Source organism: Ambystoma mexicanum, chromosome 14 (genome assembly GCF_040938575.1).
Source record: "Ambystoma mexicanum isolate Mex_15411 chromosome 14, UKY_AmexF1_1, whole genome shotgun sequence".
Classification (NCBI taxonomy): domain Eukaryota; kingdom Metazoa; phylum Chordata; class Amphibia; order Caudata; family Ambystomatidae; genus Ambystoma; species Ambystoma mexicanum.
Genome location: NC_090940.1, coordinates 230,292,810 through 230,312,142, shown reverse-complemented (window position 1 = coordinate 230,312,142; position 19,333 = coordinate 230,292,810).

Here is a 19,333-nt window from a genome sequence, read left to right as displayed (position 1 = left end):
TATGCCACGCACACACCCATTTCCAAAACACATAAAAAGAGACTGCTGGGACAGGTAGGGACATTCAATTCCATTTGCTGCGGACCATGCTGACCGACGACTTCACATCCAGAGATCCAACACTTAGACTTCCAAGCTAAACAGAGACTACAGAACTTTGAACCAAGAAGGCCCACTGCAAGCAAAAGTATTTGTCAGCAGGCCTCAAAATCTTTTGCAAACTATTCAACAGCCGGGCGAGCTGTTTGAATTCTTTGCCAAGAACTGTTGCCGGAACCGCAGACCAGACCCAGACCTCTGTGAGCAGAACCAGAGATCCGGATCGCTGTGAGCAGAACCGGTGCCTGATTGACCCGCTGAGCAGAGAGAACCGCCGCTGGACGTGTTGACCAGATCCGTGACGAGGACCATTCATTTCAAAATTAGGAGTGAGTATCCGCCAGAACTGTGCAGAACCCAATCTCTTAGTTAAAATAATCTAATCCAAACTATTTTAACCTAAGTAGAACTGCCTCCTAGTAATCCTGTCATCTGTCATTCTAAAGCTGCGAGCTGTCATCTGTCATCCTAACGCTGCAAACTGTCACCTGTCATTTTTAGTTTTACTTTAAATCCGAAAATCTACCTTTATTAAATCGTCCCTATCTCTTGAATCGTTTGGGCTAGGAACAAAATGTAACTTTCATTTTAAAGCTGTGTTCTAGGCTTTCCAACACACCTAGAACCGACTTCCTACTCCCTATACTTTTTCCGTAATCGCGATTTACGCAGTCACGAAATTTACTGCGATTTGCGATTTGGCTCAATTTCTCCACTTGTCAAAATAGCAGCTCCATTCTTTCCTTTGTTAAAATCCGTTTGCAACCTGGTAATAACTCATAGAGCATTGCTAAAGTGAGCCTGAAGTAATACCAACAAGCATCTCTCACTCACCCTGAATCTCTAGAGGGAATTAAAATCAGTTGGCACATTTTCCCATCCATTGCCATCACATTTAAAAGCATTTTGGGCCTGTGTTTCAAACTTCTACCTGTTTTCTCTAAGCTTGCTGGGGGGAACTGAATTTCGTATTGTATTTGATTGCATTCCTGAGAACTGTGTGCTCCTCTTTCCATCTCCTTCCATTTCTTACATTGCATAGGGGGGGATGGGGGTGAATTGCCAGAGAAAAAGTGATTATCTTATCTTGTGCTAAAATCATATCAAGTATTTCTGTACTGCATTTTATTCCTCATTGCTTTTCCCTTGAAACCTTAAAAGTATTTTGCTACCTTATACATCCTATACTAACTCCTCATTGATTTTAAAGAACTGTGCTACTGTAGGATTACCTATTGCTGATTACTGCTCATATTCACAAGTGTACTATCCATTATCAATTTATTTATAGAAGTGTGATATATATATATATATATATATATATATATATATATATTGTTTAATTTTCCAAATAAACCTTTTAAATTTGCAAAACAGACCTGCTTCTTGGCTCAGTGGGGTCAGGGGGATTCTAAGAGAGGGGTGTTATATAAGGGTTGTCATCCAGAGTACATGAACTGGACCTAAACATATATCAATAAGGGTTTCCCTCAGCATCCCAGACTAGGCATTGACTTAGCTGTAGTGTTGAAGTGAAGCCGTTTAACAAAGTGGGGGCTCGGAGCCGGGATATTCTGGGTTAGATTTACCACTTGTGCAGATTAATACAGTGTGCCAACTGACCAGATACACATATCCGGTTAGATCACCACACTGTTTTACACTGTGAAAGCACTCCTCAAAGGAACGCTCTAAGGAAACGGTCTGTTTTGCAAAAATAAAATACAAACTTCTGTAAGTCAGGAAGGAACTCAAATTCCAGAATGACGACACTGGTAGACATCAAAATAGCCAGAGAGCACTTCTTACATAAGCTATTTGTGAGAGGTGAGAGGACTCATCAGGACCAAACGGTCTGGTTGCAGGCAATCGCGCAACAGGTCACTGAAACAGGGTCAGATACATGGAGAGATCAGGGTCCCCTACATGTGGCCCTGAGTGAACTATATATGGCTCCTAAAGCTAAAGATGAACACGACAAGATGGTTAGGATAGCGGTATATTTGTGTCTATATATGGGAGCCATGCAGGACAAATGTGCTGAAGGCCAAGATCTGGCAAATAGGCAACAGATGGCGTTAGAGAAGGCCCAATCTGATCTGGACTCCTCTGAGCAGAGGCTGCTCAGGAGCCAGGAGTCAGAAAATGACAGCAGACAGTACATCACTAAAATAAAGGAGGATATGGATGTGCTGCAACAGGAAAAGGTGGACCAGGATACCAGATTTCTAGCCTTGCAGAAGGAGTACCAAGAAGGTTTGGACTCCCGACTGCAGAGCCAGAAAAAGCTGAAGCAACAGTTAGACTTCAATAGGGCATGTGCTGAGCAGGTAGTCACCCTGCAAGCCACGTAGATAGGGAGAAGGCAGAGAGCAATAAAATGATTTTGAAAGACCTGGATACCCAGGCAGAGATTGACCAAGAGCGCAAGAAAGCTGGTGCCTTCCAAAGGCAAAGGGACGACCTGGCGGCACAGATGCAGGCTCTTAGTCAGGAAAGGGATACCTTAGGCCAGGAAGTCTGCCACTTAAAAAGGAAAATGGAAGAAAATCACCTGGACCTCCAGGGACTGGGTGACCTCCAAAAAGAACACCAGAACTTGTTAGAGCACACCAGGAGGGTGGATGAGGCTCTGGCAAGAAAGGAGCAGGCCAGTAGGGAGGGGACTCAGGAGGTAACCCTCCTGCAGCAGAGACTGGCCCAGTACTCCAGGACCAATCAGGAGGCACAGAGAGAGAATGAGGCTCTCTGCCAGCACAATGATAGGCTCCAGCAACAGGTAGCGATGCAGGAGAGACTGATAGAGTCTAGTAAGGCCTTAACTGAGGAACTGAAAGCGCAGGCTCTTGCATTGCAACAGGGAACAGGGGCAGATAGAGATGAGGTTTGCTGGGAAAGAGAAACTCCTGAGTATAACCTCAGGAGCCCTAGTACCAGAGGCCTTCATCTCTCCCAGTCCCTGGACTCTGCCACCCCCATGTGCCCTTGCGCACATGAGCCCAGGGCCACGGGGATGGCAGATTACTATCCAGCTAGAAGTATGGGGCTCATAGGCCAGTACCTCCCAGGAATGGATGGGCGGGCATCCGGGTATGGGCACCCAAGCACAGTGCAATTTAGTGGGGAACCCCAGGAGAGTAGGCCCATTAAGGGCATCCTGAGAACCTCTGCCCAGTTAGGTCAGTGGGGAGGGTACCCATCAAATCCTGGCAGCAAGGAGGGATCTGAAGACTCATCTGAGCATTACAGGACACAGGAGACCAGGTCCCCACATTCTGCCAGCCATTCCCAGGCTCGCAGAATCTGGGAAAACCTGGAAGATCAGACGGGCACCTCTGGGAGCAGTGCTTCTGAGTCAGAGGATGAATGGACCAGGGTTACCCGAACCAAAAAGGCCAATAAGGCAAAAAGGGCCTTGCTTAAGGACCCATTGAAACAAATAAAGGCAATAAGGAGTGTCATCACGCCTTATCATAAGAACGCCAAGTATTCTGTTTGGGAACACTTGGAGCTCTATGAGCAAATGATGGCGACTTACCATTTGAAGGACAGCAGTAGCTGCATCCAGTATGTCAAATGGACCTTCTCACCAGAATACTCCAGTTTCTTTGCAGGGCTGGAGGATCAAAACCTTTCAAGGTGGTCCACATACAGGGCGGCCATCTTGAAACATTTTTCTGTGCACAGAAATCCTCAAGAGGCTCGCAAGGCAGCCTACAATTTGCAATGGGGGGAGGATCAGGCCCCACAAGAGTTTGTGCAAGAATTAAAGCGTGCTTTTGCGCAGACCACCAGAAGGGTGCGCACGGATAGGAGAGAATTTATCAATACGTTTTTCTATGCCTTACCCAAATACATAATGACCCAGCTCGTGAGAGATTTTCATGAGAAAAGATCTTTAGACTGGGTCATTGAACAGGCTATCCGGATCTATGAGGTGCAGAAGCCCATCGAAAATAAAAATAATGCGCAGAAAAACCCCAAAACCAACAGCACCCCTGCTGCTGCCAAGGTGGCAGAGGTAAAGGTCACCCCCGTTTTAGATTTGGAGATGGGGGGGCCTAAAAACCTGCCTGCACCAAATAATTCACAGCCCAGAAGGCCCTTGGGCCAGTCACAGACAGGGAGTCGAGGAGGTAGTCCCACAAATGGGGTCCCTCGCTCCCCTGATTATGTAAGTCCCCGCTACAAGGGAAACAGACCCATCCTGGGTTATGTGTGGACTCCTCCAAGGGGGGGATCCAGCCAAGCACCTAACCCAGGGAACTTCCCTCCCAACTTCTCACAGGAGGGCAGAAATTCTCCAAATCCTGGGCAGAACAGAACTTTTTCCCCAGGTATCCGCCCAATTTCCAGCCCCAAAATCATCCATCCTTCTTTCCCCAATTCCCTGAGCCCAGACAACCTAATCCGGGAGAGGGGAGGCCAAGGGTGGAGGGGTACCCGAATCTTCCCAACCCAGGGTATTACCAGAGAAGGGATAGCTACCCTTCCCGGGATCAGCGCAGGGGAGAAAATAGAGCCCCATATCAGCCTGAGCGGGTTTCCCAGTTAGAGCGCCAGGTCCAAAATATGGCACGGGATCTGGGTCACATACTGAGGGCTCAACAGAACCCTCAGATGAGCATACCACCGCAGAATGCCCCAAACTCTGGACCTGGTGCTCCAGAACAATGACGGGGGCAGCCACCCGATAACCCACCGGTTCCCAGGGAGGAGGCACAAGGGGAAGAGGGGTGTAAAGCCTTGGAGGAAGCTTCCTTCCCAACTTGTAAACAGCCGCTGGAAAACCAGGAACTGGAAACAAAATCTCCTGCCCCTGAAGAGGCAGAGGGGGGTAGGAGAAACAAAGTACCCAAACAGGCCCAGTTTGTGGAGGAGGTACAGATCTTCCAATTTGAGGGAGAGGGATCATCAGAGGATCCTGGGAAAAGGATTTTCTCCTTTAGAGATGGGGGCACTCCTCCCAAAGAAAAATGGGTCCCAAGGGATTCCAATCCAGACTGGGGAGATATGGAGACTGAGCTACCGCCGCCCATCATCTCATCCCAGAACCCACAATACCGAAATCCCCTGGTTCAAACCCATCCTGGTGACTGCCTCCAAAAAGGGAGAGGTGGCCCAGAACCGGAACCAGGGGAACCCACAATGGCTCTGTTCTCCAGCTGCCAACTTTTTCTTTCAGATTCCCAAGGCTCTCCACAGAATTCTGCCCAAATCTCTTCTCTTGCAATGTCCAAAACCAGAAAATTGGCCCACCAGTTGTCCAAAAATGTGCATTATCTGTGCCCCCTTGAGGAGAAGGAGGGAAGATATTATGCCCCGGTACAAGTACATGGGTACAATTTCGGCACTGGTGGACACTGGATCCCAAGCTACCCTTCTGTCCAGAAGGGCCTTTGATGAGCTAAATGCAGGAAGGGGGGAGAATTACCGTTTTCCTCTCACCTCTCTTCCTGGGCAACTACAGAACTTTGACGGGAAGGAAATTCCTGTTGAGGGGACTGCAGATTTGGACATTAAAATTGGGCGACACAAGGTGAAATACCCGGTCATAGTAGTAACTCCAGAGGGCACCCCTTGTTTACTAGGGAATGACCTCATGAGAAGGTTGTCACCCCTAATAGATTGCGTAAACAAGGTCCTCTGGACCCAGGCTAGCCGACCACTTAAAACAGAGTGTCAACCATGTTAGTTTAAACGGCACCTGCCATATGGTTGAACAAAAATCTGACCAAGTAGAATTTCACTTCCAGAACAACCAAATTCCAGACGTGACAGTAATAGCAGTAGGACAACAGACTGGTGATGGGGGGTCCTCTCTATTTCTGAAAATCAACCTTCCTTCCAGTTTAAGGTGGTATTCCACACTGGAAGGAAACACTCTGAAATTCTTTACCAATCCACAATCAGACACTCCCACTCCTGTAGTCCAGAAAGAGGTGAAATCAGCTCAGAGCCTGGCTGATATTCAGCAAATTGGAGAGCAGTTGTTCATCCCTGTTCAGTTAAATGATGGGAAGGACTCTGTTCTCGCTCGAGTGTGTGTGAACAACGGTAAGAGCTTCATCAGCAAAGCCATGTTCCGCGAACTCCCAAAAGATCCAGCCATTCCCACATTCAAGCTGATAGACAAATGGGAACTGGACCTGGAAGCACCCAATTCCAAACATCTCCTGCCAAGCAGGTGTATGCTCAAAATCTCCATTGGCAACAAGAGCATAGTCCATAATTGTTGGGTCGTGCGAGACATCACTGCCGCCTTTTACTTAGGCAGTGACATTCTCAATAGCTTTGCCATTAATTTGGGCCTAATAAACTTCAAAGATTGGTCCCGATTAGCGGAGAATGTCATGGGCTTTGATGATTCAGAAAAATCATTTAGGTCAGCTCAATTGCTACCTTATGCAGTTGAAATTCAGATTAAAGAGGAAGTCACCATCCCAGAAAGGACCCGACAATTCTCCCTGGAAGTGAAAGTTAAAAGAGGACAAAAATTGAAAAACCCTGATGCTTATATTCATCTAAATGCTTCTCTCTAACAGCAAGGGTTGGGGGTAAACCCAACTCCATTAGTCAACATAGAACATGACACCATTCCAATAGAGGTGGATAACAGCGACTTTACAGCCGCAGGCTCCATCATTGGAATGGCGGTTGATGACCGACATTTCTCCATTGATTTAGGAAATGAACTGTTAGAACCAAGGACTGTTTTGACAGTGACAGTGAGGACAATACAACACCAGACAGGATTTTCACCCGGCATGGGGGGAGCTTCCTGGTGTACACTTCTTGCCCTTATGGTAAGGAAGATGTGACTCGTGACTTCAGGAGGGATGAGGTGATTTTCCAGGTCCATGAGGGCTGCCTTTCCCACCTGAAGCCTCCAATCCAAATCAGCACTCTGACCAGGGACTTCTCCACCCAGCTGGAGAAGGCCGCTGAGATAGCCAAACCAGAAGTCTTTCCAGGCTTCAGGCAGATGGTGGAAGAGAGAGTCAACCTGGCTGATGCCTGCGTGACTCTGGAACAGAAGCAAAAGTTGAAACAAGTTTTCTTGGATTTCCAAGATCTCTTTGCGGTAGACTCATATGACTGTGGTCGCACCGACATCCACACAACAACAATTCCCACGGACCCTGGCATGACTCCAGTGTTTGTGAAGCAATATCACTTGCCTCTCGCATCCATGGAGTCTCTTACTGAAATAATTAAGAACCTTGAGTGCCGGGGGATAATTCTTCCAGTCCACAGCACCTTCAATAATCCGGTGCTGGGAATATTGAAGCCAAACGGCCAGTGGAGACTCTGCGCCGACCTTAGGGAGCTCAACATACGGGTCCATACTTCCCGATGGCCTCTGCCCTACATTGACCAAGGGCTGGCCCAGATTCAGGGGTCACAGGTATTCACTGCAATAGACCTGACCAATGGATACTGGGCCGTGCCTGTCAGTAGGGAGGACCAATACAAACTGGCTTTTACCTTTGGGGGCCAACAGTACACATGGACCCGGACTCCTTTCGGATACCTCAACTCCGGCAATGAATTCAACATTTTCCTACATAAGGCCATGCCCGACCTGGGTGCGAGGGGTAACCCGGCTTATGTAGTTGATGTCCTCATCAAACGTTCATCTGTGGAAGAACACATAGCGGAGATCCGTTATGTTCTGACACAGTTGAGGGCCGCCGGAGCAAAACTTTCCTTCCAGAAAGCACAGTGGTATAGAACCCGGGTTAATTTCTTGGGGCATGAGATTACTTCTCAGGGTCTCTGTCCCCAAGAAAAGAAAGTGGAAGCACTTCAGAAACTGAAAGACCCCACAACTCTGCGGGAACTAAGGAGCCTCCTTGGACTGACTAATTACAGCAGAAAGTTCATTGAAGGCTACGCAGAGATCACTAGACACTGATTCATCTCTTGAAGGGGGGGTCAAGTGGGAATGGGGTCCAGAACAATCCGAGGCAGTAAGACAACTCAAGAGAAGTCTCTCACAAGCGCCTTGCCTACCTTACCCTGTCAGAAACAAGGAGTTCTTCCTGGAGACAGGGTTCTCTAATACGTGCTTGACGGCAGTATTATACCAAAAGCATGACAAGGTCAATAAAGTAATCTCCTATGCGAGAAAAACTTTATCCTCTGTGGAGGAAAAATTCAACGATTGTGAGAAGGCACTCCTGGCAACGGTGTGGGCATTGAAGAATTACCGCCCGTTCATCCAGGAGGAACACATCATAGTGGAGACTCCACAACAGCCTCTGCAATAAATCCAAATTGACAGAATCCGGGCCGGAAATGTGAGTAATTCCCGAATTACTTCCTGGATTCTGTCAATGCAAGGCTTTCCTGTGGAGGTCAGATATGGCCAAAACAAGAAGAGTCCCCTCGCGCAAGGTCTGGCTGACTTGCATGATTGTGCCAGAGAAAACTGTCTCGAGGACAAAAGTCTAAAAATCAAGGACAACATGGAGGCATACCTTAACTCCCCACACAAAGTCTTTGAAGAAGGCAAGTGTGAGGGAATGCCCACTGTCTATGTGGATGGATGCTCTTACCATGTTGACAACAAAGGGGAGAAAGAACTGGTGGCCGGCGTAGGGAATGCATGGGTGAAAGAGTTTCCAGAACCCTCCGCTGGATACAAAATTGGTCCCCGAATTAGTCAGGTGGCAGAATTGATGACTGTGCATCAAGCCATCCTCACGGCTGTCCAACATCAACTCCATGAACTGGTCATAATCACAGATTCGGATTATGTACGGAACAGGTTTGTGGAGCACCTGGTTAATTGGAAAACCAATGTGCTAATATGTGCTAATAACAAACCCCTGAAACATGGGAAGCTAATCCAAAATATTGATGATCTGGTCACATCGGATGGGATGACCATCTACTGGAAAAAGATCAAGGGTCATTCCAAAGTAGAGGGAGCAGACAAAACTGGAAATGACTTAGCTGATCAGCTGGCCAAAACCGGGCCATCCAAGGGGATCTTATAGAGATTGAGTCCCTGTTGGGGGAAATCCAGGTCACTGCTATCACTAGGTCCCAGACAAATGCTCACAATGATCTTTCAACTGCACAATGGAGTAAGGAGACCCCTGACGCTGATTTAATCACGGCTCAAAAGGGGGATCCAATAATTGGTAAGTTTTACCAACACATTGAGGACCCTGAGAACTTTCCCCTGACGGATACCGATTACATTTGGAAAGAGGACCTAAGAGTGTTGATGAAATGTCCAAAGATGTTCCGGATCCAAGACGGGTTGTTGGTAAGGAAATCCCAAGCTGGCCTTGATCAGTGGGTGGTTCCTACCTCATTCCGAAGCCTGATGTTAAGTCACGCCCATGATGCGGCCACAGCCGGTCAGAGGGGGTTTCACACAACACTTGAAATCTTAAGAGAGGTTGCATACTGGCCACACATGGGCCAGGACCTCAACCAATATTTGAAGGGTTGTCTTGTGAGTGCACAATTTCAGCCATCATCCCTCACACACTGTGTGCCTCTCCAAAAGAGGGGGATGACACTGCCATGGTCAGATTTGCAAATCGACTTTGAAGGCCCTGTAATTCGCTCGTCTAGAGGAAACAAGTACATGTTGACCTTTACATGCTTGTTTACCAAGTGGGTGGAATGTCTCCCAGCCCCAAACTGCAAGGCAAAAACAGCAGCTGCCCTGATGATTAACCACATCTTCTCTCGGTTTGGTCTACCTCAAAGGATTGAGTCAGACAGGGGTAGCCACTTCACCAGTGAAGTAATGACAAAGATGTGGGAGATACTGGGGGTCAAAAGGAAGCTACATATTGCTTACAGGCCAGCTTCTTCTGGAGCAGTGGAGAGATACAACCGAACCATTGTGAGCATATTAAAAAAGTTTGTGACAGATTCTGGGCCAAGTTGGGATATCCGACTACCTCTGTTCCTAATGGCCATCAGATCTACCCCTTCATCTGCAACTAAAATGTCACCATTTGAGTTGATGACCGGACGCAAGATGGTGCTTCCCCAGCATCTGCTCTACAGGACCCAAGAGCAGACACTGATAAATGCCTCTACAACTCATGAGTATGTGGAGAATTTAAGGAAACACCTTCAGCATGCTTTTGCCTATGCTCAGCGGAATCTAGAAAGATCAGCTGAAAGCATGAAAACCCACTACGACCTGAAGACCACCAGGAAGGAATATACTGTGGGGGACCGGGTCTACCTATACATTTTCCAAAGGAACCAGGCCAAACAGCGAAAATGTTTGCCTACATGGAAGGGACCGTTTGAAATTATAGACAAAATCTCCCCGGTGGCCTACAAGATCCGCATCCCCAAAGGCGGTTTGGCAGAGGGGGAAGACAAGTGGGTCCATATAAATCAGTTAAAGTGTTGCTATCCCAGGCACACTCTGCAACAACTGGAGGAGTCCTCTGCAATACTAGAGGGGGCCGCTCCAGGGTAAGTCAGTTCAAACTCTAAAATATTCCAAATATCAAAAATATAGTAACGTAATGCAAATGTTCCATGTTATATATTGTTTTTAAAATCAGACTGCAAAATGCTTTCGGATGTATAAAATGTACATGTTCGCCACACCATTAATAGTGGTGGGAAAATGCCTAGGAATGTGCATTGCCGCTTTTGCTTTATCATCCTAGGAGAGAGGAAACCATGGAGACTGACCAAGGAGGATGACCGGGGACCGGGAGCAGAGACACGAGGGGCCCGGGGTACCGCCCAATATTCCCATCAGGACCGGCGAGGAGAACCGATCGATCCACTTGGGTGGAGGAAAAGATGCTGAACTGTGCCATCTACAGAATTGGAAGAAGAGAATGCGGACATACCAGCACAGGGCTCAAAACATCCCTGGCACCCGACTTCCCCTCGACTCGAATCAAAGCACAGTCGGGCGGGGGTTTTTGTCAAGGGTTTTGACCCATGTTGAATCCTTAGACTGGGTGGATGTGGGGATGAGCTGTCGCCGCCCATTATTCTATCCCAGAACAAACTAAATCAATAGACTGGGTGGATGTGGGGATGAGCTATCGCCGCCCACATTCACGCCAGAATCCAGGAGAACTGCGCAGTTGGCACAAGACCACTCCAAAGATACAACCTTCTTGTGGGGGGTTCCACATCACCACTCTACTGTAAGGATGCCATCAAAACAATGTTAAGCAAGGGTCCTACACTATCAAGCAAAAGGCCACTCTAGTGAAATGCAGTAATTCAAGACAGATCCCAAAAATGGATGCAATACTGGTACTCACCACTATCAGAAAGCCGGCGTTTTAAAACCACCAGACTTTTGTGTAAAACTGAACAGAAGAACCCAAACCAGGCCAAGGAAAGACTTGCTAAGAGGTGGATACAATGTAAAACTATATTCTGAAATGACTTGAAGGAAGTAATTATTTAATGTACATGTAAAAATTGTAAGTTTGATTTAAACTGGGAACTAAAGTGACATTTAGCTGAATTCTGCCTGACAACTACCCCGACAGGAGAAACCTGCTCAGCCACTCTTCCCAGGCCTAGCTACATCCTGCTTCCCCACCAAAAGGAGTTGACACCTCTCTGATTAGATTAGGGGAGGGGCACCGCAGGAGGTTGAACAAAGCCTTGTCCTGGACTCAGGCAAATGTTATGTGGGGGGGCCGTAAAGTGGCTTCCTCTTGGGAGAAGTGGGAGGAGAAGTGCCTCTGGGAGCCACCCGAGGAGGAGGCGGGGGCAGACAGAAGCTTCCCCCATGTGCTTTGGAACCTAAACCACACCCATCTGGGCCAGAACATAATTTTATAAAAATATGGATAATTCATAGTACGGACTTGTCAGAATTATATAAGTAATATCATTATTCTTGTGATTTTTCTGTGCAGGTTTTAAGAGGTGTTAGGACCCTGTGGTGTATGCTGGGGGGTTGCTAGCGGAAAATAGGGTCTTACTCCAAATGTCTGCACGTTAAAAATCTGACACTTCATCAATTGACGTCCATACTCCTTGCGCACATGTGTGTACATTTTGGTAAATGTCCGCTATTGGTAAACCAGTCAAAAAGCACAAAATGTTGTCATTTTTGAATGCAAGCCCCCAGAAAGATCAGAGGCGGACAAGCATGGACCATAAGGAATATATAATGTGTACATGCAATTTCAACAAATTGTGTATCTGGGAAATATGTGTTTGAATCAAATATAGATTTGTGGGCAAATTGACCAGGGGAGGATCCTCTGACCCATAAACAGACCTCATCATGATGACAATCCATTTCCTTCCCCCAATCATGGGAGAGGGGAGAATTGGGCCAATGACAAGTAGAGAGGGGCAGGCTCAGTTATGCCACGCACACAGCCACTTCCAAAACACATAGAAAGAGACTGCTGGGACAGGTAGGGACATTCAATTCCATTTGCTGCGGAGCATGCTGACCGACGACTTCACATCCAGAGATCCAACACTTAGACTTCCAAGCTAAACAGAGACTACAGAACTTTGAACCAAGAAGGCCCAGTGCAAGCAAAAGTATTTGTCAGCAGGCCTCAAAATCTTTTGCAAACTATTCAACAGCCGGGGCGAGCTGTTTGAATTCTTTGCCAAGAACTGTTGCCGGAACCACAAACCAGACCCAGACCGCTGTGAGCAGAACCAGAGATCCGGATCGCTGTGAGCAGAACCGGTGCCTGATTGACCCGCCGAGCAGAGAGAACCGCCGCTGGACGTGTTGACCAGATCCGTGACGAGGCCCATTCATTTCAAAATTAGGAGTAAGTATCCGCCAGAACTGTGCAGAACCCAATCTCTTAGTTAAAATAATCTAATCCAAAATATTTTAACCTAAGTAGAACTGCCTCCTAGTAATCCTGTCATTCTAAAGCTGCCAGCTGTCATCTGTCATCCTAACGCTGCAAACTGTCACCTGTCATTTTGAGTTTTACTTTAAATCCGAAAATCTACCTTTATTAAATTGTCCGTATCTCTTGAACCGTTTGGGCTAGGAACAAAATTTTACTTTCATGTTAAAGCTGTGTTCTAGGCTTTCCAACGAACCTAGAACGGATTTCCTACTCCCAATACTTTTTCCGCAATCGCAATTTACGCACTCGTGAAATTTACCACGATTTGGGATTTGGCTCAATTTCTCCACTTGTCAAAATAGCAGCTCCATTCTTTCCTTTGTTAAAATCCGTTTGCAACCTGGTAATAACTCATAGAGCATTGCTAAAGTGAGCCTGAACCAATACCAACAAGCATCTCTCACTCACCCTGAATCTCTAGAGGGAAATAAAATCAGTTAGCACATTTTCCCATCCATTGCCATCACATTTAAAAGAATTTTGGGCCTGTGTTTCAAACTTCTACCTGTTTCCTCTAAGCTTGCTGGGGGGGACTGAATTTCGTATTGTATTTGATTGCATTCCTGAGAACTGTGTGCTCCTCTTTCCATCTCCTTCCATTTCTTACATTGCATAGGGGGGGATGGGGGTGAATTGCCAGAGAAAAAGTGATTATCTTATCTTGTGCTAAAATCATATCAAGTATTTCTGTACTGCATTCTATTCCTCATTGCTTTTCCCTTGAAACCTTAAAAGTATTTTGCTACCTTATCCATCCTATACTAACTCCTCATTGATTGTAAAGAACTGTGCTACTGTAGGATTACCTATTGCTGATTACTGCTCATATTCACAAGTGTACTATCCATTATCAATTTATTTATATAAGTGTGATATATATATATTGTTTAATTTTCCAAATAAACCTTTTAAATTTGCAAAACAGACCTACTTCTTGGCTCAGTGAGGTCAGGGGGATTCTAAGAGAGGGGTGTTATATAAGGGTTGTCATCCAGAGTACATGAACTGGACCTAAAAATATATCAATAAGGGTTTCCCTCAGCATCCCAGACTAGGCATTGACTTAGCTGTAATGTTGAAGTGAAGCCGCTTAACAGTGTTAAACATTTGCGTCCTCGCCTTACAAAACTTAGCAAGCTGGTGACCATGTTTACTGTTTACTGTCTATATGTAAGTCTTTCAGCCAGCAATATTTAATTATCCGTGCTGTAATATGTGACCTAAATAATTCCCAGAATTTGGATTTGTACGTTTTTCATCCCAGGATGCATACTTTTGAAGATGTATTGAACATGGAGATGTGTTATAATTGTTTCTACAGCAAATCACTGTAGTGTAAATATTTGAGGTCAGGACCACCCCCCTGTACTAAATATCATTTCAGCCTTAACGTCCTGCCCGACCACAAGCTATCCCTTAGGTTACAAAACCACCTGATACATTGCATAACATTTTTCTGTTGGACAGTTGACGCTCGCCACTCTAGGTTTTTCAGTAGTTTAGATGAACAGAATATTATATGATGAAGTAAATACAAGGAGGAGGTCAGGAAGCATTTCTCAACAGACCACTGTTAGCAAGATGTAAAATGAGCAGCAAATGAATCATTAGCGGGTCCAGGGAGTCCCCTAGGGAATTCTTGCAGTCCTTACAAGGGCCATTTCTGAGGTTTGACCCAGACTTAAAAACAGGAACCCGCAAATCAAAGTATACATCATTTCATGTTCAGAACCCATAAATGATATCATAACTAGGCAGAGATTTCTCAAAACAAATTCATCCTCCAATTGGTTGAAGATCAGACAAGACAAGGTATAGGAGTTTACAGTGCTCCCAGATTTAAAGGGAAAAGAACCAAAATAATTAAGTCGAGAAGAGTCTGACACTAGAAGCAGGACAATCAAATGTTTTTAGCCCTCAGGATCATTGCGTGGCAAAATACCTGTGGAAAATGCTTGCCCACCTGCACCGCATTCCTATGTGTTGAGCCAAGTAATAAATTTACCTCTATGAGTTCCCAACTATCATGACAAACACGTGATGCTAGGATTGTGCCCCCGATTCAGCAGAACCAAGAAGCCCCACAGGTCAAATGTCACTTAGGCCATACAGGAGCTGCAAGCAAGTAGTAGATTTGATGGAATTAGCCTATTTGATCTGAAATGTTTGACCTAACGACAAATTTGACCTTTTGTTGGTGGTCCAAATTGACCTTCTGTTCCTTTTTTTCATTCTTGACTTTATTCTTCCTTTTCTTACCTCCATGTGTTTCTGCTGTCCATTGACAACAGAGATCTTCTCCTTTATCATCTACTTGACTAATAAATAAATACAATTCTGTCATTTCCTGTTGATTATATTACAACTTTCCTGGTTCCTACTTCACTTGTTTTTTCATTTTAAATTTCAAATGAATGCTTAAAGAACAATATTTATGTCTCTCCACACTTACGTGCTTTCAGTTTATTTCTTGAAACGTACTAATTTGCTGTCAGGTCCTAACACGTTCTGTTCCGCGTTGTATGTATTTCTCGCGAGATTACATTGCATTTGTTAGTTCATTCCTCCAATCCTTCTTTTTCATCCTGCAATATGGACACTTTTGGTCACACTCATGCTTTGATGTTCGTGTCTCGCCGTGACTTAATGTTTCACTGTTATTAGCATGGAATCAGTCACCGAGAGCATGGCCGTTCCCTCAACGAGCTGACGAAGAGCCGGTAAACGGAGAAAGCCTTTGATGTACTTTAACGTACACCAAATTATGTCAGCGTGATTGTGGGACCGGAGGGGTTGAGGTAAGGAACTCATTGTCTTTGTTGTGGCCTGGCTAGCCTGTCATCATAAAGTGAACGCGCAACAGGGTGTCTTGACTTTACGAACTAATCTACGTTCAAATCTCCTATGCAAGCACTTTCTTTTGGGTCAGTTAGCCCTGATTAACTTTTTTTATGACCAAACAACACCAAACCCATTTGATCCCATGAAAGTAACGTAAGGGCTAGTAATCAAACAGAACCAAGGTTTGTGGATAGATTCCTGAAACCAAATGGTAAAGAAAGAGAGGACTATGAGAGCATTGACAGACCCAAGCCCATATATAATCCTCAACCTAGCTTGGGTCAATTCACAGGGGAAACACTCCAGTCACCCCTTCTATGTGGTGCCACAGAGAACAACATATATATAATATCTCGGTTTATTCTTAATGTGTGTACGCAGTGTGGGGATATATGCGAATGGATGAACTGTAGAGATGGACAGAGCCTCTACATTGGCCCACAGAGACTTTATCCTGCGAACATACCAATGCTGCCCTAGACTTGTTTATACATTAGGTTACTTGGTTCAGTATATATATATATATATATATATATATATATATATATATATATATATATATATATATATATATATATATATATATATTGATCTCTGTTGCACCACAAAGAGGTATGCTATCACCACAGTCCATTAATTCCTCCACAACCAACTTAAAATCACATTACCATATGACAAAGAGGACTGGGGTTAGGTTTTAGACAGGTTTCAGGGTGTGGATGCAGAGGAGTACAGGGGGGAGTTGGGGGAGATGCTGAGGCAGGTAAATAATTCAAATAAATTGGAAGAGGTGGGCGTGCTAGTTTCCGTTCTTAAGCACTAGCTTTGAGACTGTGGCTAAAAAGGTCTGTTCTATTTGCCATAACAGAAATATACATATATGCTATTCACTATACTGTCACTACTGTGGGATGGTGTCACAGATTAGGGACACTACGCCATGTGCTTTTTGAGTTTGGGGAATAGGGGAAGGGCAATGCAAAGAGCATAATGTACAGTGCTTTGGACTCAGGCATGCAGGCTTGTTAAGCACCATATAGCACAAAACACGCTCATACTTCACAAATTATATACAAATCACGTGCAATACCAAACTTTAAACATTCAAATAAATTAGGCAACTTGGTACAGCATATATATATATTGATCTCTGTGGCAACACGTAAGGGTAGACTTATCACCAAAGTCCATTCATTGCTCCTCAACCAACTAAAAATCGCTTTTCTTCTACTCCTGCCCCTTTACAAAGTTCCCCTGCTCTGTAATACGTATGAATTTTATGCGCTTCAGGTTAAATCAACTACCTGTCTACGAGAAAATTAGGAACTGGAACTACCCGAATACTTTGGGGGATTCAAAGGCCCCGGAGAAGGAATGTAGGGTCTGTGGTGTAAGCAATTCTCATGAAACCCTGAAACATCTGGTAGTTGTGTGTACGTTGTGTGTACGTTCTTTGATAAGGCACGAACCAGGTTTTTCAGGGACAATACAATTGGCAGCTCAGAGGTGTCCAGAAATCTGTTTTGGTGTCGTTGTATGTGGGGCATTGCCATTTCTTTGGTTTTAGCTTTGAATCTTTTTCTTACATTTTTAAGTTCTGAGTTGGATAAGAAACATCAAGCTTTGGAAGCAAAATTCTTTTTAAATTGTATCATCTGTATTTTAATGTTTTTCTGTCTCTTTTGTCTTTTTTTTAGAAGTTGTTTCTTTGTGATTGTAATTTTATTTCTTTATTTCTTCCTTTTTTTTCTGGTATTTTTGTTGTGTATGGTTTTTTGTAAACTGCAACTGCAACAATAAAAAAATAAAAAATAAAAATAAAAAAAAACCCTGCCACCACTCATTATATGTGAGCAACTTGATTTCTAGAATTACACATTCAAACTGTGATGCTCCATACATTTCCAAATGTAAAATAGGCATTTTAATGTATGTTGACAATACAGTCTTTATATCGAAGACTAAAATTGCCATTTTAAAATGACTAGCAGCTATGTTCTGTAAAGAAAGGACACTTAATAAACCATTCTAAAACCATGGTGATGGTATACCATGCTGCCCGCAAAATCTCTGCTAACATCACTATTAAAGGAGAGAGGGCCTCATTACGACCCAGGCGGTAAGTTACCGCCTGGGTCGTACCTTTACCACCATGGCTTAAACTACGTTTACGCCATGGTGGTTGGCGGACTTACCGCCCCATTCCGAGGTGAATGGGGCGGTAAGTCCCCATTAACCCATTTACCCTTCCCCATTCCCATTTTTGCCCCATAGGGCATAATGGGAGTGGGGAAGGCGTTAATTACGCCACCGTAAATTACGGTGGCGTAATTAACAACAAGGTCCCTTAGCGCCATGGATTTTAACACCTGCTAAAAGCAGGTGTTAAGACCTCCATGGCGCTAAGGGACCTCGGAATCAGGCGGTAAGGGTTGGCGCTGTTTACGCCGCCGTAAACCCCTTACCGCCTGGGTCCTAATGAGGCCCAGAGACTTCAACATGTGGGTTTGTATGAATACAAGGGTGTGAGATTCTATGGTAATGCCAATTGAATAAAAGCAAGCTCATCCTTAAAAGACGATTCAGTGCTATTCGTACACTAAATAAATACAAAACCAGGCTATCAATTACCGTTAACTGTCCTCAATGGATATGCAGCCCAGGCGGCAGAATTTGGAGATTGTAGGAACAAGTAGTGTGAACTTTAGCCATACAAGAATGTTATATTCTATATAGAATATATAAAGTGTATGCTAGTGTACAAAAGATGATGGTGTTGCAGCTGGGGTGTGTGGTTTAGCACTGATGTCACACACTGATTAGAATCATACAAATTAAAGAAATGTCTGATCATAGTATAGCTTGTATTGATTAAATAGAAAAGCACAACATAGCATGACAGTGTAGTGTAGTATGGCAGGGACTAACCATTAAGGTTATTAACATACCTAACATACTTACCTCACTAGCCTTAAGCAAACTAATCTAATTAGTGATTAGAGTCGGACTAGCCTAGGCCATAGCCCACGGTGCAAACTCTAGGCTCGACGTGCATTGAAACTGCAGAATTCAGTTTGAAAAGACAACTCATTGTTTGTCCAGGAAGCACAGGATGGAAATGTTGCATATTCATCCGGGCCTGGAGATTGAACGTTGTACAAAGATGAAGAGTAAAAAGCTAAAAGGTTTCTGGAAACTTACTGAAAGCCTGACCATACTAGAGGCATGATTGATGGGTGACCTCAAGGCAAAGTGGTGAAGATATAATATACTATCTGTATGAAGATATAAAAAAAAAGTGGGATGGCAGAGAAAAGGCTTCAAAAGGAGGAGAGAGTGGAAAGTAGGGGCCTTCTGCTGAGAGTGAGGGGATCAAGAAGAAATTCTGGTGTGAAGAAGGAAAATTGGGGGGGTGTTGGTGGTTGCTGTGGAAGGTGATCTGAGATTGGGCCTGGCTGCCGATTGTGCTGAGAGTCTGTAGGAGAGAAAGGAGGGTGTCAGGTGTCGCTGAACTGCCAGGTTTAATGGGGGCG